Genomic DNA, 20,631 nt, shown 5'->3' on the forward strand with positions numbered 1-20,631 from the left:
CTGGAGGGAATGAGAATCAAAAGACTTAAGAAGCTGGCAAAATTTACAAGAGAGAGGGAGCTCAGAAAATAAGACCCACAAGGTCCCAGTTCAAGGTTGTAAGTTTCAGTAAACAGTTGCCAGGAGAAGCAGAGAGCTTCCGTGAGGCGGTCTGTAAGCTGCGCTGAGAGCTAGCTTGATGCAGCCTTTGTGAGCTGCTGCCTATGCTGGGGTGGACTTTTCCATAATGTAGCTGCTTTGGAGTTCTACCTGCCCCTCTAAGTGACTCCTCATCCGTACGCCTCAGGAAATTCACTGGTGCACCAAGTTGGACTTCACTCGAATCATTATTTTGGTCTTCCATCTGTTTCTGGGGTGAATAGACATTTGTGTTGTTTCCTCTCTCTCTCTCTCTCTCTCTCTCTCTCTCTCTCTCTCTCTCTCTCTCTCTCTCTGCGTGTGTGTGTGTGTGTGTGTGTATGAGAGAGAGAGAGACAGACAGACACATAGAGAGACAGACAGACACATAGAGAGAGGCAGAGAGACAGACAGACACATAGAGAGAGGCAGAGAGACAGACAGACAGACAGACACATAGAGAGAGGCAGAGAGAGAGAGATGCTTAGTCTATTTCTAGGCTCTTGATGTTGGGTACCTTGCCCTATTTAGTGTTGATTGCTGCTACAATCTACAACCAGAAGGGGGAAGGAATTAGAAGCCCGTAGGCCCTTAGGTAGAAGAATCTTTTCTCTTAGATCTGTAGTAAACACAGGCACCATGGCATCGTGTAGCATCATTTGATATGCTCCCGAGCTCTAGCAGAGGACAAGGTAGAACATTTTGGATTGGGGACAAACTGGGATGTGGGTACATCTGATAAACCATTTTGTGCCTTTGTTTTTGTTTTTGTTTTTTGTTTTTTTTTTTGTTTTTTTGTTTTTTTTTTTTGGTCAAGTAGAAGGCACCATAAATATGACAGGGGATGGGAGAAATAGGGCGAACGGTTTAGGGAGAGCTAGGAATTCAAGATACAGGCTCAAGGGGATTTGGGTAGCCTCACTGGAACCTGGAAAAATGAGCAAGACTGTTTAAGTGTTCAGTCCTGCCCAAGGCTGGTGAGACATGACCTCTGCCTTCTGCTTGTAGGGATTAAAGTATGGAAGTGGAGCACACGCTGGCCACCAGAGCCAAAGCCTGCTGATGCCAGAGAGGGAAAGGCGCAGAGGGCAGGACCCAGGGATTGTCTCCTTGCCACCACACTTGTTCCAAAGTGAGGCTACAAGGCAGATAATGAGCAGAAAGCCTGCCCTCCTTGACCGAGGCTCCGGTTGCTGTGTGGACTCACATCTCCAGTCTTGAGTGCCAGTGACCCAGGGACTCAGACTGGTGTCTCCAGCTTCCTGACTTGGTCCCTCTCAAGTACCACACTTCTGCTCAGCGGTGGAGACTCGTCAGGCCCCTGTCATGCACCAGGGCTCAGCTATAGCTGAGTGTGGTCTCTAGCCAGTACCTTGGCTGCCAGTCTGAGGGGGAGACTCTGGAGTGTGTGGAGAGGAAACTTAGTGTCGTTCTGACACTTTTGTGAGAGCCGTATATAAGCAACCACAGCCTGGGAGAGACAGGCCTCTCACAGGTAAGGGTACCAAGGCCCAGAGAAAGAGGCTCTTAACGTCCCACAGCACCATCAGCTTAGACTGTCTGAGCTTGGCCTGGTTGCCCTGGATGAGTTCAACCTTGTTTGTTATCTTGGTTCAAATCTTGGTGTTCCTGGGCCCATCAAAATGGAGAGGGGGCCAACACCCCCAAAACAATTTTCCCATTACTCTGAGCTTCCTGGAGAGGTAGAAATACTCAGATGAGGGACACTTGCGCCCCTAAAAGTGTGGTTCGGGGCTTCCTCTGCTGCAAGGATGAGGCTGGGCTGCCTTACTTTCTCAACATGCACAGGTTCCTGGGTATTAAAGAAAATATGGCTCAGAGGAGATAGGAACATCAGCCTCAGTTTACCATTCTCTCAGCTGAAAGAGCTCCAAACCAAATCTCTCCTCCACCCTTCCTCCTCCTCTTCTCTCCCTCTTCTTCAGAGTAGGGGAACCCTCATACATTTTAAACAGTGATGACAGGCTGAACTGTAACCCCCACACTTAGCCAGTTCATTCAGTTCAAGCATTGCACCTAGAGGTGCCACTGAGGTACCTAGAGGTAGTCACTCTAAGCTGTGGAAAATCCCATTCTGAAACCCTCACGTATCTGAGCAATGCAGTTTTGATGTTTTTGTTTTAAACATTGGGAAAAATATGTGGTATGGGTTGAAAGTACAGCAAGCTTCCCCTCCCACCCACCAAATAAATAACAGATGACATCTTGTGGTATCGTTTTACTTTTTTTTTTTTTTTTTTTTTTGCCACAAGTACAACACACACTGATAAAGAAGATATACATTGGGTGTAGCGGTGGTAATAGCCATGGCAAAGGCAGGCTGAAGCACATTAGCAACAGACTTAACTGCGGAGCCGCACCTTCTGTAAGATGCATTTTCCTCCAGAGCCAAGCAGCAGAGAGTTCACCTACACAAGTAGAAAGGGGCCCGTGCCTCCCGCGAGGTCCAGCGCCAGCCCTGTGTCAGGAAACTTCTCACTTACATAATGGACATGTCAGGGTTGCTTTCCATGTAGCACAATAGAACCTGATGTGTAAACCGGCACCCGATACTCAGTGGTCACCTATGGACCCAAGATAACTACACTGACATCTTTGTTTTCTCTGGGGAGGCGAGCACTCTGTGCTGGTATCCACTGACAAGCCTGGATGGATACGTGCACTGCAAGTCAAGACACATGCTTACTTAGGGTCAGCTGCTCAAAATATCCTTTCTAAAACCACACTTCTCTCTCTTCCCCACAGCTGCCCCCTAACACCTCTAGGGCTAAATAATGATGGGAAACTGGGTGAAGTGATAGGATGACATACGGTCTGACCCTCACTGGTGGCCAGAGGCTCTCTGGGCTACATAAGTCAGTAGAACATTCAGGGCCACTGGGCAGTTTCATCTGTGCAGGTATTTGCCAGTAAGTGATGTTGTTCATGTCTGGCCCCTTCACCTGATCATAACTTCCTCTTCTATGCGCCTACACCCAGCGGGCCAGCTGCAGCCTGGTTGTCCGCTCTTCCACATGTGTGACCATTCGGTGATGCCGATGAGACTCTTCGCTAGCTCCAACTGTTTGTGGTCCACATTCGATCCAGATTTCCCTGGCATCCTTGGCAGCTCGGCCTATCACGTTCTCTTAGAAGCCTAGTCAGTCTGGTAAGCATCCTGCCAAAGTTCCAGCCCAGGTCTCTACTGTTTCTCATCTCTGCTTCTGGTCCCAGGCCTCTGCCTGTTCAGGGGAATAGTGCATTTGAGGCTAATCTCAGCCACATACCTTAGAATTTGAACTACTTGTGCCTCCTTGTGGCTAACGTGGTCCTCCCATCCAAATAGTAACGGGGCTTCATCCTGCTTAGCTTCAAGATTGGCTGTGATCACGTGGTATGGCCAAGGTCCAGGGGCTTTTTACCTCTGAGTTCCTGTTTTATAGACCCTTGTCATTCTTTTCCTTCTCCTGGCCTGAGGACTCCTCAGTCTATAGAACTTTCCTCATCTTTCATAGCTGACCTATCCAAAAAGTGGTCATCGTTTCTGCCTTTAAAGCATTACTCTATTTATTTGTATGCATACATGTGTGTATGTACAAGTGTGAGGGTACAGCACACTCATGGAACTCAGAGAACAGCTTATGGGAATTGGTTCTTTCCCTCCGATTTGTGGGTTCTAGGGATGAAACTCAGGCCATCAGGTTTGGTGACAGGCACCTTTACCTGGTGAGCTATCTCAGGGGCCCTGTCAAATGGACAAACACACAAACAACAACAAAAACCAGCCAACAAAACATGTGGAAGGTGAGGAGACCTGTGATCATACCTTCTTCAAAGTAGGAATGACAAGAGATGATGATAAGATTGGGTCTATTAGCACTCAGAACTCAGCACTCAGAAGGCAGAGCCTGGCAGATCTCTTGGAGTTCAAAGCCAGCCTGGAGAGTAGTAAGTCTGAGGCCAGCCAGGGCTGCAGAGTGAGACCCAATCTTAAAGAAGAAAATAAAATAAATGCTAATGAGGAATGTCAGCTGGATTTGGTCCCCACATGTTCCTCAAGGCACAGACATGAGACTCATTCACAAACCACTCATAGTGGCGGCATCCATTCATCTCACTCATTGTTTGTGTCTGGCTTACTGTGCCAACCTTGCAGCAGCTCACAGTAGATGAGGGTGAATAAACCTGCTCGCACACCATGCTCCGGACACTGTGCATCTAAAGATGTCCAGATTTGCTTGTCTGACGTTTTAGTTCTCAAAATACAGGGAAAGAAGAGGTGTTTGTTTGTTTGTTTGCTTGTTTTAAAGAAGACTACTTCCTACTTACTAATGAAGGGAGACAGATCTTGAGCAAGTCTTGAATTATGTCATAATGAAAATATACAAGAATAAACGATTAGTAATTGGTCCTTACTCATTTTTCGCTTTCTTTCGGTGCTGGGTTGAACCCAGGGCCTCACACATGCTGGGCCAATGAGTTACCACTGAGTTATGCCATCAACCCTCTTGCTAAAAATATTTTCTAAAGAATGAAAACTATATTATCAGGGATGATATATCTCTGAATGAAGGCCCCACCCAGAATCTTCTAGGTGACCAACAGAGATTCTTTTTTCCTTTAAAGAGATTCAACAGAGGCTTCTATCTTGGATGGTGGAAAACAGACTGCTTCCATCCATGACTCATGTTGGCAAAAAGAGAAGAGGAACTGTGTTTCAGAGCCCCTGCAAGGAGCGGGGGAGGATCTTGTGGGCAGCACACTCCCTGCGTTCCCAGTGTGCTGGGGGCTCTCCAACTGGCCGCAGCCTGGCTTTTCAAGAGGCAATTAGGATGCAAAGTCTGGTTGCAAGGTTGTTCATGCACAGAGCCACGCTCACCTCTGTCCCTCCGACCCTGCCTGGCCCATTCTTGAGTGTGAAAGTTCTGATTGTTATCTCCGTTACAGAATCCCATTCTTTGTCTGCTCTCCTCTGCCTTCACCCTCAGTTTCTTTGAATGTCCTTTCATGGGACGCCTTGATCTGCTCCCACAGAAATGCAATTATCAGAAATCAACCCCTCTCACCCATTTCTGCCTTAAGCAGCTTTTGCCCACTGGTGAATTTCACATTGTACCGAGAAAGTCAGCAACTAATACTAATAACAATAAAATATGTTTGTATTTTTAGATGACTTTTTCCACTGGGGACTCCCTGGAGAGAGCAGGGCGCTGGGCAGAATGAGGGTGTGTATGAGCCGGAAATAGAGAGCCAGGAGAGGCCTGGCCGGCTGAAGGCTTTTCTTGACAGCTAATTTCCATTTTTTGGTATCAAGGGGTCTGTGCCAGTAATTGGCATGCAGATTGTGTCTGATGGGCCTGTTATACAGAATAAAGGAACCTGCTAGTTAGAATAAGCCAACCCCAGGCTGATGGATGGGGCAGAAGGAGGTCATTGCAAAAGAGAAATTGTGTGTGTGTGTCCCTGTGCGTGCGTGTGTTTCACAAGAATTCATGCCCCCTCCCCCCTCTTTATCCAGCAAACTCTAATCTTTCATATTGCACTGAGACAAATGTCACTCCATTTCTTCCCCTCTCTCTGTTTTTCCTTGAAGGGATATTTGATGGAACCTACTCTAGGTTTTAATAAAGTATGGGGGCAAAGGAGAAATTAAAGCAGTGTCATGGTTTGTTAACAGCTCAGGATCGTCCAAGGATGGGCCCGGGCTACAAATTATACTCTGGAATTAATTGGTAAGAGATAGGTCTCCTGTCCATCACTCTTAATCCGGCAGCTGTGGGACACCAACAGGAAACCGTGTGGATGTCCAGGTCCTCTTTGCTTTGTCTAAGTCAGTGCGCTGGTCAGCTGGTTGTTTTTTTCATTGTGTAGGCTGTTGTGCTGTTGGCTGTTTCTGTTTAGGTGAACTAACCAGTGCTGGGGCTCTTTCTCTGGAGGATGTTCCCAGATGCTGTGGTCATAGGACTTATCGGCTAGACTTCCAGGGGCAAAGAAGCTAAAAGAGAAGCCAGCTTGCTTTTCCACAGCTCTGAAAAATCAAAGCCACAACAAGGTCAACTCTGGTTGATACAATATCTGTGTTTTGGATAGACTACTGTGCCTGGGATAAATTCCTAAGATTGATCTATCTATCTATCTATCTATCTATCTATCTATCTATCTATCTATCTATCTATCTATCTGTCTGTCTGTCTGTCTGTCTGTCTGTCTGTCTGTCTATCTATCTATCTATCTATCTATCTATCTATCTATCTATCTATCTATCTTCTCTGTGTAGCTCTGGGTGCCCTAAAACTCTCTGTATTAAGCAGACTGGCCTCACACTCAGAGATCTACCTGCTTCTGTCTCTTGAGTGCTGGCATTAGAGGTGAACACCACCACTCCCCAGTTAAGAATTATTTTAAGATACGCTCAAGCTCTGCTCATGGCTTCTTTCTGTTGTCTACAGATCAAGATGTAGAACGCTTGACTCCTCCAGCACCATGTCTACCTGGACGCTGCCATGCTTTCTACCATGATGACCTCTGACACTGTAAGCCAGCCCCAATCAAATGTTTTCTTAAAGAAAACATTGTTGTAGCCATGGTGTCTCTTCGCAGTAATGAAACTCTAACTAAGACATGGAGTGACAGGTACTTGTGAGGCGTCCAGCATGGATTCTGACAACCCAGCTCCAGTTCTCCTTGAGGGCAGCAAATGCTCTAATCACTGAGCCATCTTTCCAGTCCCATCATATTTTTTTTTATAAATTAAAAAGGAGTTTCATGAAGTACATTTATTAAAAATTGTCAAACTGGGCCAGCAAATTGACTCAGAAGGTAAAGGCACTCGCTGCCAAGCCTGAAATTTTAAGTTCAATTCCCAAGTCCCACGAGATAGGAGTAGAGAGCCAGTTCCCACATGTTGTTTTCCAACCTCCATGCACATATGCCGACAGACATAAACACACAGACACAAAAATATATTTAAATGTTAAACCAAATACACCTGTATGTGTATATGTATATGTATATATATATATATATATATGATATATTTGAGAAACCATGTAACTCAGAGTGGCCTCAAATTCTCTATCCTCCTGCCTCAGCCTCCTAATTGCTGGGAGCATAGGCATCAGGCACTGTAACAGGCCCCCAGACCTTAAGCCATTTGCAAGCTAGATGTCATGATGCACATACCATTCAGGCCCCAGAACCCAGCACATAGGCATTACCACATGACAAAACAGGAAAAGGACCCGATCCATCAAAGTTCATAGTTCTAGGAAAGTTTCTAAGTGTACTCGCTTTGCTTTTTGGCTTCCATAATTCTGATTCTGGCTAACTGCTCTGCTAACTAAAGTATGTCAACCTGGGATGCGGCTTTTGTGTTCAAAGCTCACCCTGAGAAAGGCTCGGGGCTCCACTCGGGTCCTGAACACCCAGTTGTGGCTGGCCGGCTAACCAAGACTATTGGCTTGAACCCATGTCTGAGTGGTCTTCTCTGGTGGCTAACACACAGGAGTACCACACCTGGCTCCAGGAGATACATTTATTAACCAAAATGCTATAAAACTCAGAAGTTAACCAAAAAAACTACTCAAACCCACAAGAACACACATACATACACACATGTACCCTCCCGCCTGCATACCACACACACACACACACACACACACACACACACACACACACACTGTGTGTGTCTGTTGGTTTTGTGCAGTCTATGGGGTTGTTGCCATTCTATCCAATGCTGTGAGAGCTTGAAGTCCTCAGCGCAGGTGGTCAGGAAGAGTGGACACGAGCTGGAGCCAATGAGAACAGTCTGGAAGCTGTGTTTCTTCCTGTTGCATCTGACCTTTCCTCTCAGAGCTAAGCACACACTCAATCCTGAGTTAGACAAGCTGAAATTGGATGTGAGGGAAGATGAAGCCATTGTGTGCAGCCTGTGAGGACCATTGAGGAGAGCTGGCAGATCTCGTGAGTTACCAAACCTGCACGCTTCACTTAGGCATGACAGATTGCCCGTGAGACTCTGTTTCATGGACCAGCCTAACTAGAAACATACAGAAATATGAAATTTAGTAAACATAGTTCAGCCTGGCCAGGGTGACATGTTAGCTACTGAGGTCTATCATTTGATAACGGGGTACTTATACACAGTTTTGTGTTTAATCTCCAAATAAAGACAATAATAATCAGGGGAAAATAATAATTATTTTAAGGGCTGGAGAGATGACTCAGTGGTTAAGAGCACTGACTGCTCTTCCAGAGGTCCTGAGTTCAATTCCCAGCAACCACATGGTGGCTCGCCACCATTGGTAATGGGATCCGATGCCCTCTTCTGGTGTGTCTGAACACAGCTACTCATACACATAAAATAAATAAAAAATCTTTAAAAAATGAATTATTTTTAAAATAGGCAGAATCAGGTAGTTTCCGGTTGCCTGATTCTATGGTTCCCTTTCCCACATAGTAGCTGACAAAATTAACTTATTCTTGGCTATGAGTTCTGCCTGAACGTTGTTTTCCATGGCATGTAGAGAACTTAGGAAGCTTTGTGTTATCCTTCCCTGCAAAGCTCTCCCGCAGAGCCCACAGTCCCGCTTCTGCGTGCAAGGGAGACTTTATAGTCAACAGAGCTGGTTATGTCTTTCCTGGATACCAAAGAGAAGCAGCATTCCTGCGCGGCTGACCCCCTGACATCTCCAGGACAAACCGTTCCACACCAGAAAAGCCACCTCCCGACTACCTCTCTTCTCTCTCAAGTATGAAACCCGAGTTCATTTCATTTGCTGAGATGAAGTTTCAGGCTTCTATTCACATATTTTGGCCTCCTTATACTTTCCTGGCCTTGTATGATGGGATAGAAACTTTTCACAAGTTGTGTGACTGACTTTTAGAGAAACTTTTCAATTATACCTTATAATACTTTTGAAATTTGTTTTAAATTGATCCATAAAAATGTAAAAAAAAAATTGTGCATGGTAATTGGGTACCACAGGACATTCTATTGCACAAATTCATTATATCAAGTTTAGCTCAGGTTAAATAATTAAAAATAAAACGGAACATGAGTCTCTTGTAGAAAGGCTTTTGCCTTATTTTCTTTCAGATTCGTTCGGTTTTCTCACTGAGCACACTACGCCCTCCCTGTAACTTCTGAGCTGATCCTCGAAGGATCCCACGGCATCGGGTTGTCTTACTTTGTCTTCCCTGCTTCTGTGGAAGACAGGCTTTTCACACACTAACTTTGATGTCTACACGTGCCTCTAGACAGGAAGCCTCCTGAAAGGTCCTTCCTCCTGTGTTCTTGGAATAGTAAAAGCAGTGGGCAAAGAAAAGCAGGCTTCAGCCTGGCTTTTCTTTAGGCCGTTGCTATTTCTTTACATTCTTCTCAGCAACTTTTGTCAATTCTAGACAGAGATAGGCTAGTCTACAAGTATTAGAGGCAACTCTGGATGATTTTTGTGTAAGGAAACCTGTAGGGTCAGGATGCCCCTTTTTGGGGCTCAGCCTGTATAGGGTGCACGAGGCCAGGGGTCGCGTTATCCACAATGGGCTCTTCCCCAGCAGCTGATTAAGAAAATGCCCTACAGGCTTGCCTACAGCCCAATATTATGGTGGCACTTTTCTCAGTTGAAGTTTCCTCCTCTAGGGTAATTCTAATTTGTATGTCAAGTTGACATGAGGCCAGCCTGCACAAGGGCCGAGCTCAGGACCAGAGCACGGACACACAGAAACATCTTTGTTCACCAGCAGAATTCTTAAACATCTGCAGCTTTGAACGCATTGGCAACCACCAAAGATTTCCAAATGTGCAGAGATCAAACGTTACTACAAAAGCTTTTAAATTAATCAAAAGTTACTTTGAGGTGTTTTTGGCAGGCTCACCCTTGTGGTATTGTGTGAGTTCAACCCTGCTTTGTTTCTGAACACAAATGTGCGCTTGGCACTGGACAAGCCATCCTGTCTATAGTGCCAGGGAATTCCTTCAGAAACCCCTCTGCTCAGGCCTGAGAGGCCTGCGTGCAGTGTTTCCTGGATCTATAGCTTCCTGCTCTCGTAGAAACAGAGGGGTTTCATCGTAGAAAACAATGTTTTTTGTTTGTTTGTTTTTTGATATTTCTCTAACACTATTCCTTAGCATGTAAGTATCAAACTAATACATCCCTGGATTGTTCTATGTTAGACAAGCAAGCACATCCATGTTGTCAGCATGTAGATTTGCCTTTTTCCTTTTTAGATATCTTTTTAAAATACACCCCCCCCTTTAAACAAAAAGTTTTATTTATTTATTTTATGTATGTGAGTACACTGTCGCTGTCTTCAGGCACACCAGAAGAGGGCACCAGATCCCATTACAGATGGTTGTGAGCCATCATGTGGTCAATGGAAATTGAACTCAGGACCTCTGGAAGAGCAGTCAGTGCTCTTAACCTCTGAGCCATCTCTCCAGCCCTCTGCCTTTTTCTTTAATAAGTGGCAAATTTATATGTATAACAAAAAACTATAGCATACATTTATTTATGATTTATTGTCAGGAGATGTTTGATTTGCATATTTATTACATGTAACTGGGGCTGTATATGTTATTTTGGTGACCTAATGAGATAGATCAGCAGGTAAAGATACTTGCTGCCAAGACTGATGGTCTGAGTTCCTTCTCCAGGATGCACATGGTAGAAGGAGAGAACTTTTTCCTACGAGTTGTTCTCTGATAACCAGCATGTGTACATCAATGTATGCATGGATACACACACACTCACACACACACACACATGCATGTATACATGCACACATGCATGCATGCACATACATGAATTCACACATACATACACCCACGCACCCATGCATGCTGAATCCATAAAATGTAGTAAAAATTATGTGGCAAAAAGACGTGGCAAGTGGAGAAAGCTTAGAAATCTTGCGCTGCAGCGTCCGTAGGTTGATGAACCTTACTTACTGCTAAATACACCTACTACAATATTTATTTAGGGCCTAAGCATCTACTTATGTTAATAAAAATCCCCATATTATCTTCAATGACTGCATTTATGTTCGACCAACATTTGAGGGTGACCCTTGGGCCTGGCTTGAGGGTGCAGATGCTGGCTTGACCCTTCAGGGTTCGAGTTGATGGTTGCCAACTTGAACTTGAATCTGGAAGTGCTGGTCGGTGCTAAGAGGTGGAGTTGGGGAGGGAGCACTCTGGAGTCGGGGAGGGAGCACTCTGGAGTCAGTGGCAGGAGCAGAAGGGTCACTCTGCAAACTTTGCCTCAGCGTCAGCCAGGGGTCCCCAAGGTAGTCATTTCCAGCTCCTTTTGGCCAGCCAGGCTAGTCCACAGAACTTTCTGATGGACCCATGGGAATAAGCATACAATCATGGTATTCATCCCATGGTATTCAGCCCCCCTGAGCCTTAACTTGCAGTGCAAACGAAGATCTCTTCTCCTTTCTCCTGGGTCCTGTGATCTAAAAACAAGGAAGTAAAGAAAAGGGGGTTCCTTGAGGCAAGACCCATCTTCCCCTTTCCTGGAGATTTTTCTTTTGGGGTTGGTTTTGTTCTTGCTGTGGGCCCCAGTGAAGTAACTGTGGGAAATGCCCATTGCAGATGTGATGGGACTCATATTTGTTACGAAACTAAGAAAAGTCAGGTCATTTTGTGTTAAGATCAATTTTTTTCTATGCACAAGGTAGGCTCAAATGCTCTATAAACTGCTGGGGACTGGTTTCCGGACAAACGGCGAGTAAACACTTTTGGCTGAATTTTATCTTTTCGTGCACCTTTTGTATGCTACAAAGCATCTTACAGTTTGTTTCGCAACCACTTTCTACATTATGTTTCATTAGCACAGGGCGCAAGAGTTACAAAGTTTATATAATTAATTGTCATTATCATCACGGAGAGGTGGGCACTGTATGCCAGGTACTGAACTAAGCACTTTATGGAAACTAACTCATTTGCATCACAGATAAGTGTTAGGAGCTGAATTGGACTCCAAGCCCAGAATATGGTCTCCTTTGGAAGTAGGGTCCTTAGAGAATCAAGTCACAGAGAGGTCATGAGGATGCGATTGTTATTCCAGGGTGAATCAAGGGCGTGATTCAGGAGAAGGGAGCTACCACAGGGTGAGGAAGACCTGAAGCAGATTCTTCCCTCACAGCCTCTTCAGTGATCCAGCCCTGCCAACATCGTGATCTCTGACTTCTAGCCTCTCCTCTACTGTGAGACAATAAGCGTTGGTTGTTTAAGTCACTCAGCTTATGGTATTTGTTGTGGCAGCCAAAGCAAATCAATATAGCATGTGTGCATGTTATTGTTACTTAATAACACTGTTAGCATTCTCATTTAGAGATGACAGGGCTGAGGCATAGAGATGACTTGCTGAGGTTTACAAAATTAAGTAGAATTCCATTCCCCTGGCTCTCTGTGAGGAATGGTGGTGGTTCTTGCTTCCTGATGCTGGAAGCATCTGGAAAAGTCAAATAGAGCAGGTATCCCCTGTCCCAGCTGAAAGGACCAGAGTTAGCACATGACACCCAAGACTGGGTCCTCAGCACAAGGGAGATTTATGTACTCCAAAGGGGCAAAGGGCAGGGAGTAAGAGAAAAAGACAGGAGATAGAGGACAAGGAAGAAGGAGAAAGGAACAAGGGGTGGGGGGAAGGAACCTTTTCCCCTGAGGAACAAAGGAACGCCTCTGGATGGAGAGGTGGCAGACGTGGCCCATAGGCAAATGGCAGTTTATAAAGAGAAAGGGGGGAAAACCGTGTTAGGTTGAGTTGGGTAATTTTGATTGAATATCCTAATTAGGATAGCTAAAAGGGAGCTTTTGATTACAGGACTTTAATACTTCCATAGCTGGAGCCTTGGTGGTCAGCTTCCGGAGGAGAAAGTGGTCAAATAAGAGAATGGACATTGCTGGCTAGTTTAGGAATGTAATCTAATGGTTTATCAAGGAAGAGGGAACCGGGAAGGGCTCGGTCTACGGCGGTCATGTTTGCCATGCTTGGGTCTGCCAGAGTGCTTGTCTGGCAGCCATCTTTCTAAGGGAAAGGAAACACCAGGCTGAGGTGCATTCCAGTTACCTAGGGACTCCCATCTCCCTAGAGCATTCTATTCACATAGACTCTTTGAGGAGTCTGGAGTTTGCTTAATCTAGAATAGGGGGCCCTGTTGTCAGTGAAATGGCGTTCCGCCTTGGGCTGTCAGAGCTGCAGCTAAGATGATCAGACACTTCACTTTTGCCTTTGACCCCCAGTAGGTGGCACTACAAAGGCATCTGTGTGTATGTGCACACATCTACCACTTCCTCACAGACACACTTGGCACACCCCTTCGCCCACACTTGCATTTATAGACAGAGACATAGACATATCTGGGCACATATGCATATATAGGCAAACTATACTTTTGCCAAGAATGGGCATAACCTCATTGTCAAGCAACACCCCTATCCACTCGTCTACTTACACATGAACATGCCTGTTCTCACACCCTTTCCCACATGCGTGCACACACATAGTAGGAAGCAATGCGTGGTTGAGTAGCTCTCTGTCTCATCAGAGTGACAAGCTAGTGTTGTCTGAGGTCCGGCTGCCCAGAGGCAGATCCTGGTATAAGACGGAGTATGGAAGTGATCCACCTGAAGGGTGTTCCTAGGGGACACAGTGGCGGAGGAGGACAGTGATAGGTAAGAAGAGTGTTCTCGCTGGGTTTGTGTCAACTTGTCACAGGCTGGAGTTACCACAGAGAAAGGAGCTTCAGTTGAGGAAATGCCTCCATGAGATCCAGCTGTAAGGCATTTTCTCAGTTAGTGTCAAGGGGGAGGGCCCATTGTGGGTGATGCCATCCCTGGGCTGGTAGTCTTGGGTTCTATAAGAAAAAAAAAAGCTGAGCAAGTCAGACGAAGCAAGCCAGTAAGGAACATCCCTCCATGGCCTCTGCATCAGCTCCTGCTTCCTGACCTGCTTGAGTTCCAGTCCTGACTTCCTTTGGTGATCAACAGCAGTGTGGAAGTGTAAGCTGAATAAACCCTTTCCTCCCCAGCTTGCTGCTTGGTCATGATGTTTGTGCAGGAATAGAAACCCTAAGACAAAGAGGGAAAGTATGACTTACATAAAGTCACAGCTTTGCCTGATCCTTTCAAGGCAAGGGAATTCAAGGCCATCTGTCTGTCAGATTTTTGTGCCAGCTGCACATGACTTTGGACAGCTTGGGGGACACAAACTCCTAAATGCTTCTGTGAATCACTATAGCAGGCTAAGTGATTCTGCAGCCCAGCCATCCTCAGAATATTGCAAGAGGGAAAGCCTCGGAAGCCAAGCATTCCATAAAGACCGGCAGCTAGACCTGCTTAAAGAGGTCTGGGTGAGGCATAGTATGCGTGCGTGCGTGCATGTGCTCAGAGTAAGAGCAGAGGGGCGCTGCATGGACGTGGGGAAGGAACAGAGTGCGTGCATGTTCTTCCTGGCCCCAGGCTAACTGCTCGGGCGTGGACAAGAAGCTGACAGGTGGATGCTATTTCGCTTCAGGGGTCTTTGTGCTTCTTTGGTCAGGGTATGTCATCAGTGGCAACTACATGTCTCTCTCTCTCTCTCTCTCTCTCTCTTTCTCTCTCTCTCTCTCTCTTTCTCTCTCTCTCTGTGTGTGTGTGTGTGTGTGTGTGAGAGAGAGAGAGAGAGAGAGAGAAAAAACACATGCTCGCGCATGCGCATGCACACACGTGCATTGCGGGGAAACTGCCTGCAATCTGGAAGAGGTAGACAAGGTGAGGTACCAGACACATACCCACTCCTTCCCCCGTCCTTTACTCTTGTAACCAGAGTGCCGAAGCGGCCATCAGCACACTCAGTTGGCTATTGCAGAGACTGGGTGTGCTCATGGCGTAGCTATGCGTAGGAAGAGGGTGTGTCAAGGGAACACGGAAGCACTGGGTAGGGTTTTCTCTGCTTTTCATCAGCTTTCAGCAGACTTTGAGCCAGTCGTTATACACAGGGCGACAAAGTGACAAAGTCCTCCAGTCCAGGGTGAAGATACAGGAAAAAACTAGGTATTTTCTTAGCAGTCCTTTAGGAGGCGCTATTTCACCCATTTTACTGACGGGAAAACTGAGACAAGTGCAGCACAGTGAGTTGCTCAAAGTTCAAGGGCCCAGTGATGATAGAGGGGTTCAGGCTCACACGTGTGCCCTAAATGGTTGATGAGCTGGGTAGTTTTTTGTCAACTTTATACAAGCTAGAATCACCTTTGAAGAGGGAACCTGGTGAAGAACTGCCTCCATCACACTGACCTGTGGACTGGTCTGTGGTGTGTTTTCTTGATTAATGACTGATGTGGGAGGGCCCAGATGACAACTGTGGGCTGTGCTGCCGGAGGCCAGGCGCTCCTGGGTTGTATAATAAAGCAAACAGACACAGGGGCAAGCCAGAGAGCAGCATTCCTCCATAGTCTCTGCTTCAGCTCTTGCCCTGACTTCCTTCTGATGGACCTGGGAGATGTAAGCTGAAATAAATCCTTTCCTCCCCAAGTTGTTTTTGGTCAGTGTTTTATCACAGTAACAGAGAAGCAGACCAGGAGAGCTGGATTATACCAGGGTTCTGAGACCTCAGGGATGTGGCAGAGGGAGACAGCAACCTAGAGTTTCAAGCACAGGGGAGCACCTGCTGAGCCTGCATTGTTTCCACAGAAGCAGAAGGTAGCCAGGACTTGTGTTTCACTGGCCTGGCCTAGTCTGGCAACCTACTGGGAAGACACTGGAGGAAACTTAAAGAACCAAAACCAAAACCAAACAAAAAACAAAAAGAAAGAATGTATTTCTCACGAACCAGCAATAATTTTCAGGGACAGAATGCTTAAAATTCATATTTTAAAGCACTTTATTCGCTACCACATGGTCCTTCTGAAATGTAAGCCAGATTTTTATTAGGGAACAGAACACATTCAACCAGCTAAGCACTCTCTGGTTCTGGGCTGGGCTGTTCCTAGAAAACAGGGAGATGAAACAACTTCATCTCTGTCTGAATGGTTGAAAAGGTCACCAGGGTGGACCCTGTGGGCAGAAAGGGAAGTCTAGCCCAAGGACAAATTCCAGCTTCGACTCTGTGCTGCAAAACTCACTTGGTTACCCAAGTGACAAGCTCCCACTTCAAAAATTAAACCTGGCCTGTAGCAAGGGGAAGAAGCTATTAGGAGAAACTTTATTTATTTCTGCTAGAAGCTGTTGTTTACCAAACCACTGGTGCAGGCTTTCAAGCAAGATGGCTTGTGGTCCTTAATGAATATTTGTTATTAATTTGTTTACAAAGTAGCACTTCTAAAGCTGCCTTTGGCCTTAATAGTGCAAGTTGAAAACTGATTCCTTAAACAGAGGAGAAGCTGAGAATAAGATTTCTCAGCCTCCGGTCCCTTGCCCCAAGAAGGGGGGAGTTTGTGGTAAATCTGGCAGTGCTCCAAGCTTCTAGATTTTGGTTGGGAGTTCAGGGTGTGACGCTGGAAGTCTACAGAGTTCAAAGCAAACATTTTATGGGAATGTCATGCATTTTAAAAGTGGCTTCCTCATTTGAACTGCTTATTTTGAGGTCATTGTAGTTTTACACAGTGGTAAGCACCCCACCTCTGTAACACCCTTCCCCCCCCTTTTCTCCCTTAGATATTTATGAAAAGCTCTGTGTTAAGTATTTCTGGTTACTGAGGAATTAGGCATATGTACTGTGGCAGCCTGAATTCTCAGGAATCTCCACCAATGTCTAAATGTATAAACAGACATCTCATTTTCCCTTAACATTATAAAGCAGAAGTTGACCACATATTTCAGAAGTCCGGTCACTAAGGAAACTGATATCAAACAAGTCTCAGTAGGTCAAACTATAAAACAAAAAAACAAAAAAACAAAAAAAAAAAAAAGAGAAGGGATTGAAACAGGGCTGGAGAGATGGCTCAGTGGTTAAGAGCACTGGTTGCTCTTCCAGAAGATCTGGGTTTGAATCCAAGCGCCCACGTGGCAGCTCACAACAGTGGGATCTCATTCACCGGGCACGTACATAGCACACAGACAAAAGAAAACACCCATATACGTAAATAAATAAAATGTAAAAAAAGCTCTTTCCTTTCTGCCACCGCCATGCCATCCAGACTCAGGAAGGCCCGGAAACTACGGGGCCACGTGAGCCGCGGCCATTAAGCGCTGCAGGCGCCCAGGAGGCTGCAGGAACGCTGGAGGCGTGCACCACCACAGGATCAACTTTGACAAATATCATCCAGGTCACTTTGGGAAAGTTGGTATGAGGCATTACCGCTTGAAGAGGAATGAGAGCTTCTGCCCAACTATCAACCTGGATAAATTGTGGACCTTGGTCCTCGAGAAGACACAGGTCAATGCAGCAAAACCCAAGATGGAGCTGCTGTCATTGACGCTGTTAGGTCGGGCTACTACAAAGTTCTGGGTAAGGGAAAGCTTCCTAAGCAACCCCTCGTCGCTAAGGCCACATTCTTCAGCAGAAGAGCTGAAGAGAAGATTAAGGAGGTGCCTGTGTCCTGGTGGCTTAAAGGTCACTCCGGGGGTTAATTAAATGCTAACATTTTCAAATAAAATAAAATAAAATGTAAAAAAAAAGATGCAAGAGCACGTTTGTATCTATGACAGAACCAAATACATTATGAGTTGTGATATTTAAAGTAAGAGATGATATCATTAGAAGTGATGTGAATCAAATAAATCATAAAAGGATTGTGATTTTGGAGAGTAAAAAGTAATTGAAGTGAAAAACTAGAAAATTATTTCAACTATGATAAATAAGGCTCATAGCTCCATATGAGTAAATAATTATTCAGTTTTTATTTGAATTTTATTTGACAACACACGGAGGATATGAAGATATTGTTCAAACACAAAGAAGCATCTCTTATTTATAGCATCTTTTATTTATACATTTTATAAGTTACAACTTACAATGCTTTTGTTACCATATCCGCAGAGTGGACAGATTTGCTCTGTGGAATTCTGTGTTCTGCTTTAATGCTCTGAAACAGTGAACTAGAGGCTGGTGAGATGGCTTGGCTGTTAGGTGTTTTCCCTGCAATCATGATGCTCTGAGTTTGATTCTTAGGACTTGGTGAAAGTTGGGTGTGGTGGCATGTACCTGTAATTCCAGTGCTGGGGAGGTGGAAATGAAAGGATTCTGGGGATTGCTAGCTAGAATGCCCCTGTCTCAGAACTCAAGGCAGAAGGGCTGGACAGGTGGCTCGGTGGTTAAGAGCACTAGCTGCTGTTTCGCCAGGTCCCAGCATGCATTTTGGGGGGCTCACAACTGGGCTAAACTCCATCTACATGGGAAATGATGTTCTCTTCGGGCATGCTTGTGTACCTCACACACACACGTGGTGTGCATGTGTGTGTGCATACACACATTTGTTACAACTAACTATGTTAGTTTTGTGTATATGAGTGTTTTACCTGCTTGTATGTGTGTGTAACAGAAGCATGCTTGGTGCCCACGGAAGCCAGAAGGGGCATTGATACCCTGGAATGGACTTGCAGGCAGTTATTAGCTACCATCTGAGTGCTGGGAACTGAACCTGGGTCCTCTATAAGAGCGTAGGTGCTCTTAACTACCTAGCCATTCCTTCTAAACTAAGAGTGGTGGCTTTTAATCTCCAGCACATAGGAGACAGAGATAGAGGCAGGTGGATTGCTGTGAGTTCTATGCTAGCCTGGTCTACATAGCGAGTTCTAGTTCAGCCAGAGCTACCTAGTGAATGCAGAAAATAAGATGCAAAATGATTAAGGAAGACACTTAGCATGACTTCTGGTCTTCTACATGTGTGTACATACATGTACATATGTACTCTCCCCACATATGTGCACACACTCATGGAAGCATGCACACATAAAAGAAAACACAATAAATGGATCTAAAAAAGTGTTCAATATGAATAAGGTTGAGGAAATAGAGACTTGAAGAGTATGGATGGTCAACATTATATTAATCAAAATAAATAAGATATATAAACACCCGTGTTCTGCAAAGAAAAACCAAATGTGTTGCTGGTCATGTTGTTCTTGTCCTGGTCCTTGAAGTCCAAGTAAGAAATTTGTGACAAGCTCTTGTCTGTTGCCCTCTTGTTCTCTCTGCCCCTTGGGCTCTTCCCCCCCCCCCCTCATGGTCAGGGGCCAGCCTTTACTTCTCTACTCTCTCCTTCTCTCTGCCTTTCTCTGCCTCTACTACTCCCTTAATTACCTTCCCCATGCCCTAAATAAACTCTATTCTATACTAAAAAAAAAAAAAAATGAAATTCTTAACAAGAACTGCAACCATTTGTACCCTCTGATGTGGTAATTCTACTTTTCGGAATCTATCCTAAAGTAATCATCCAAATGATAAAAAAAAGTCACCCGAACAGCATGTTCATAATATTGGTGGTATAATAATAATTATGGCAGTGTGTTCGTGTAGGGGAAAATGGAAACTACCCAGTACTCAGCAGCTGACGTGGTTCAGGGGATCTCGAGGCATCAGAGTCTTCTGTGACACTAAGATCGGAAGGTTCATGAGCTCTATTCACATGTATGGAAATGTACACGTATCACGGTGCTTAGTGCACATAAAGCAGAATGCAGTCGAGCTGCTACCTTCACGACTTCACAGGAATGGGGCTCGAGCTTTGATGAGTCTGGGGAAAAATACAGACAGCTGGAACTTTTATATTCATAGAAGTCTTCTGTATAAATTTATTTAAACATTTATGGAATGTCTATTTGATGAAGAAGAAAGGCTGGTTAAAACCCAATTCCTGTGGAAACCATGCAGTGATTTAAGAATCTTTTCTAGCACATGAGCTGTGCTGTCTTCCCTCAGAGAGCTGACTTCGCTGTGTCTTAGCTGAGAATCAAGGAGGGTGGTATAGCCCATTGCCTGCCCATGAAGCCCTTTTAAGGATGCTACAACAGCCCGTTCAGGGTCCCCTTTTCTTCAAATACTGTCTTTTCACCTTCAAGTTAATACATTCCAGAACCCAGAGGTTAAAGTAACATAGAGTTGGTCCAGTTACCTGAGGGCATGACCCTGGGTTTTTGACCTAACAGTGCACTGTATAGTGTTCTCTTGCCTCAGTTTCTCTGGGTTTGGAATCACAACTGTGTACTACTGTACCCAGCACACTTTTAGGTAACGTTTAAGTTCCCCCAAAACTCTGATCCAATTGACTACAAAACAAAACAGGATTAAACAAAACATCTGTCAAAAGGCAAGGGGAGGCAGAGCGGGGCGGAGCAAGGTCACAGAACTTTAGCAGACACGTGATTGGCTGTTCTAAGAGGCAGCTCATGGGCTCAGGAACATCCAAATCGGTTACTTCTGTGGCTTCATGTCTTTCCATTCTTTTTTCACTCTTCCAGGTCTCCAAGTAACAACGTTGTCCTTTGCTAGCTTTGATTGTGGTCTCAGCATCGTTGTTGGGAATCCAGCCCATGAGCGTGATTCATCCTACCAGGACTGTACCTTTCTCTTTCCTTCTAAAATCTAAGAATTC

At 45.2% G+C, this 20,631-nt stretch overlaps 1 protein-coding gene and 1 pseudogene across 1 annotated transcript in view; one reads left to right on the top strand and one right to left on the bottom strand.

The window, feature by feature from the left end:
- Window positions 1-20,631, bottom strand: part of Stag1 (stromal antigen 1) — a 757,688-nt gene that overhangs the window by 550,080 nt on the left and 186,977 nt on the right. The gene's annotated exons all lie outside the window — the stretch shown is intronic.
- Window positions 17,208-17,649, top strand: LOC127688670 (60S ribosomal protein L27a-like; annotated as a pseudogene).

Source organism: Apodemus sylvaticus, chromosome 7 (assembly GCF_947179515.1).
Source record: "Apodemus sylvaticus chromosome 7, mApoSyl1.1, whole genome shotgun sequence".
NCBI classification, from domain to species: domain Eukaryota; kingdom Metazoa; phylum Chordata; class Mammalia; order Rodentia; family Muridae; genus Apodemus; species Apodemus sylvaticus.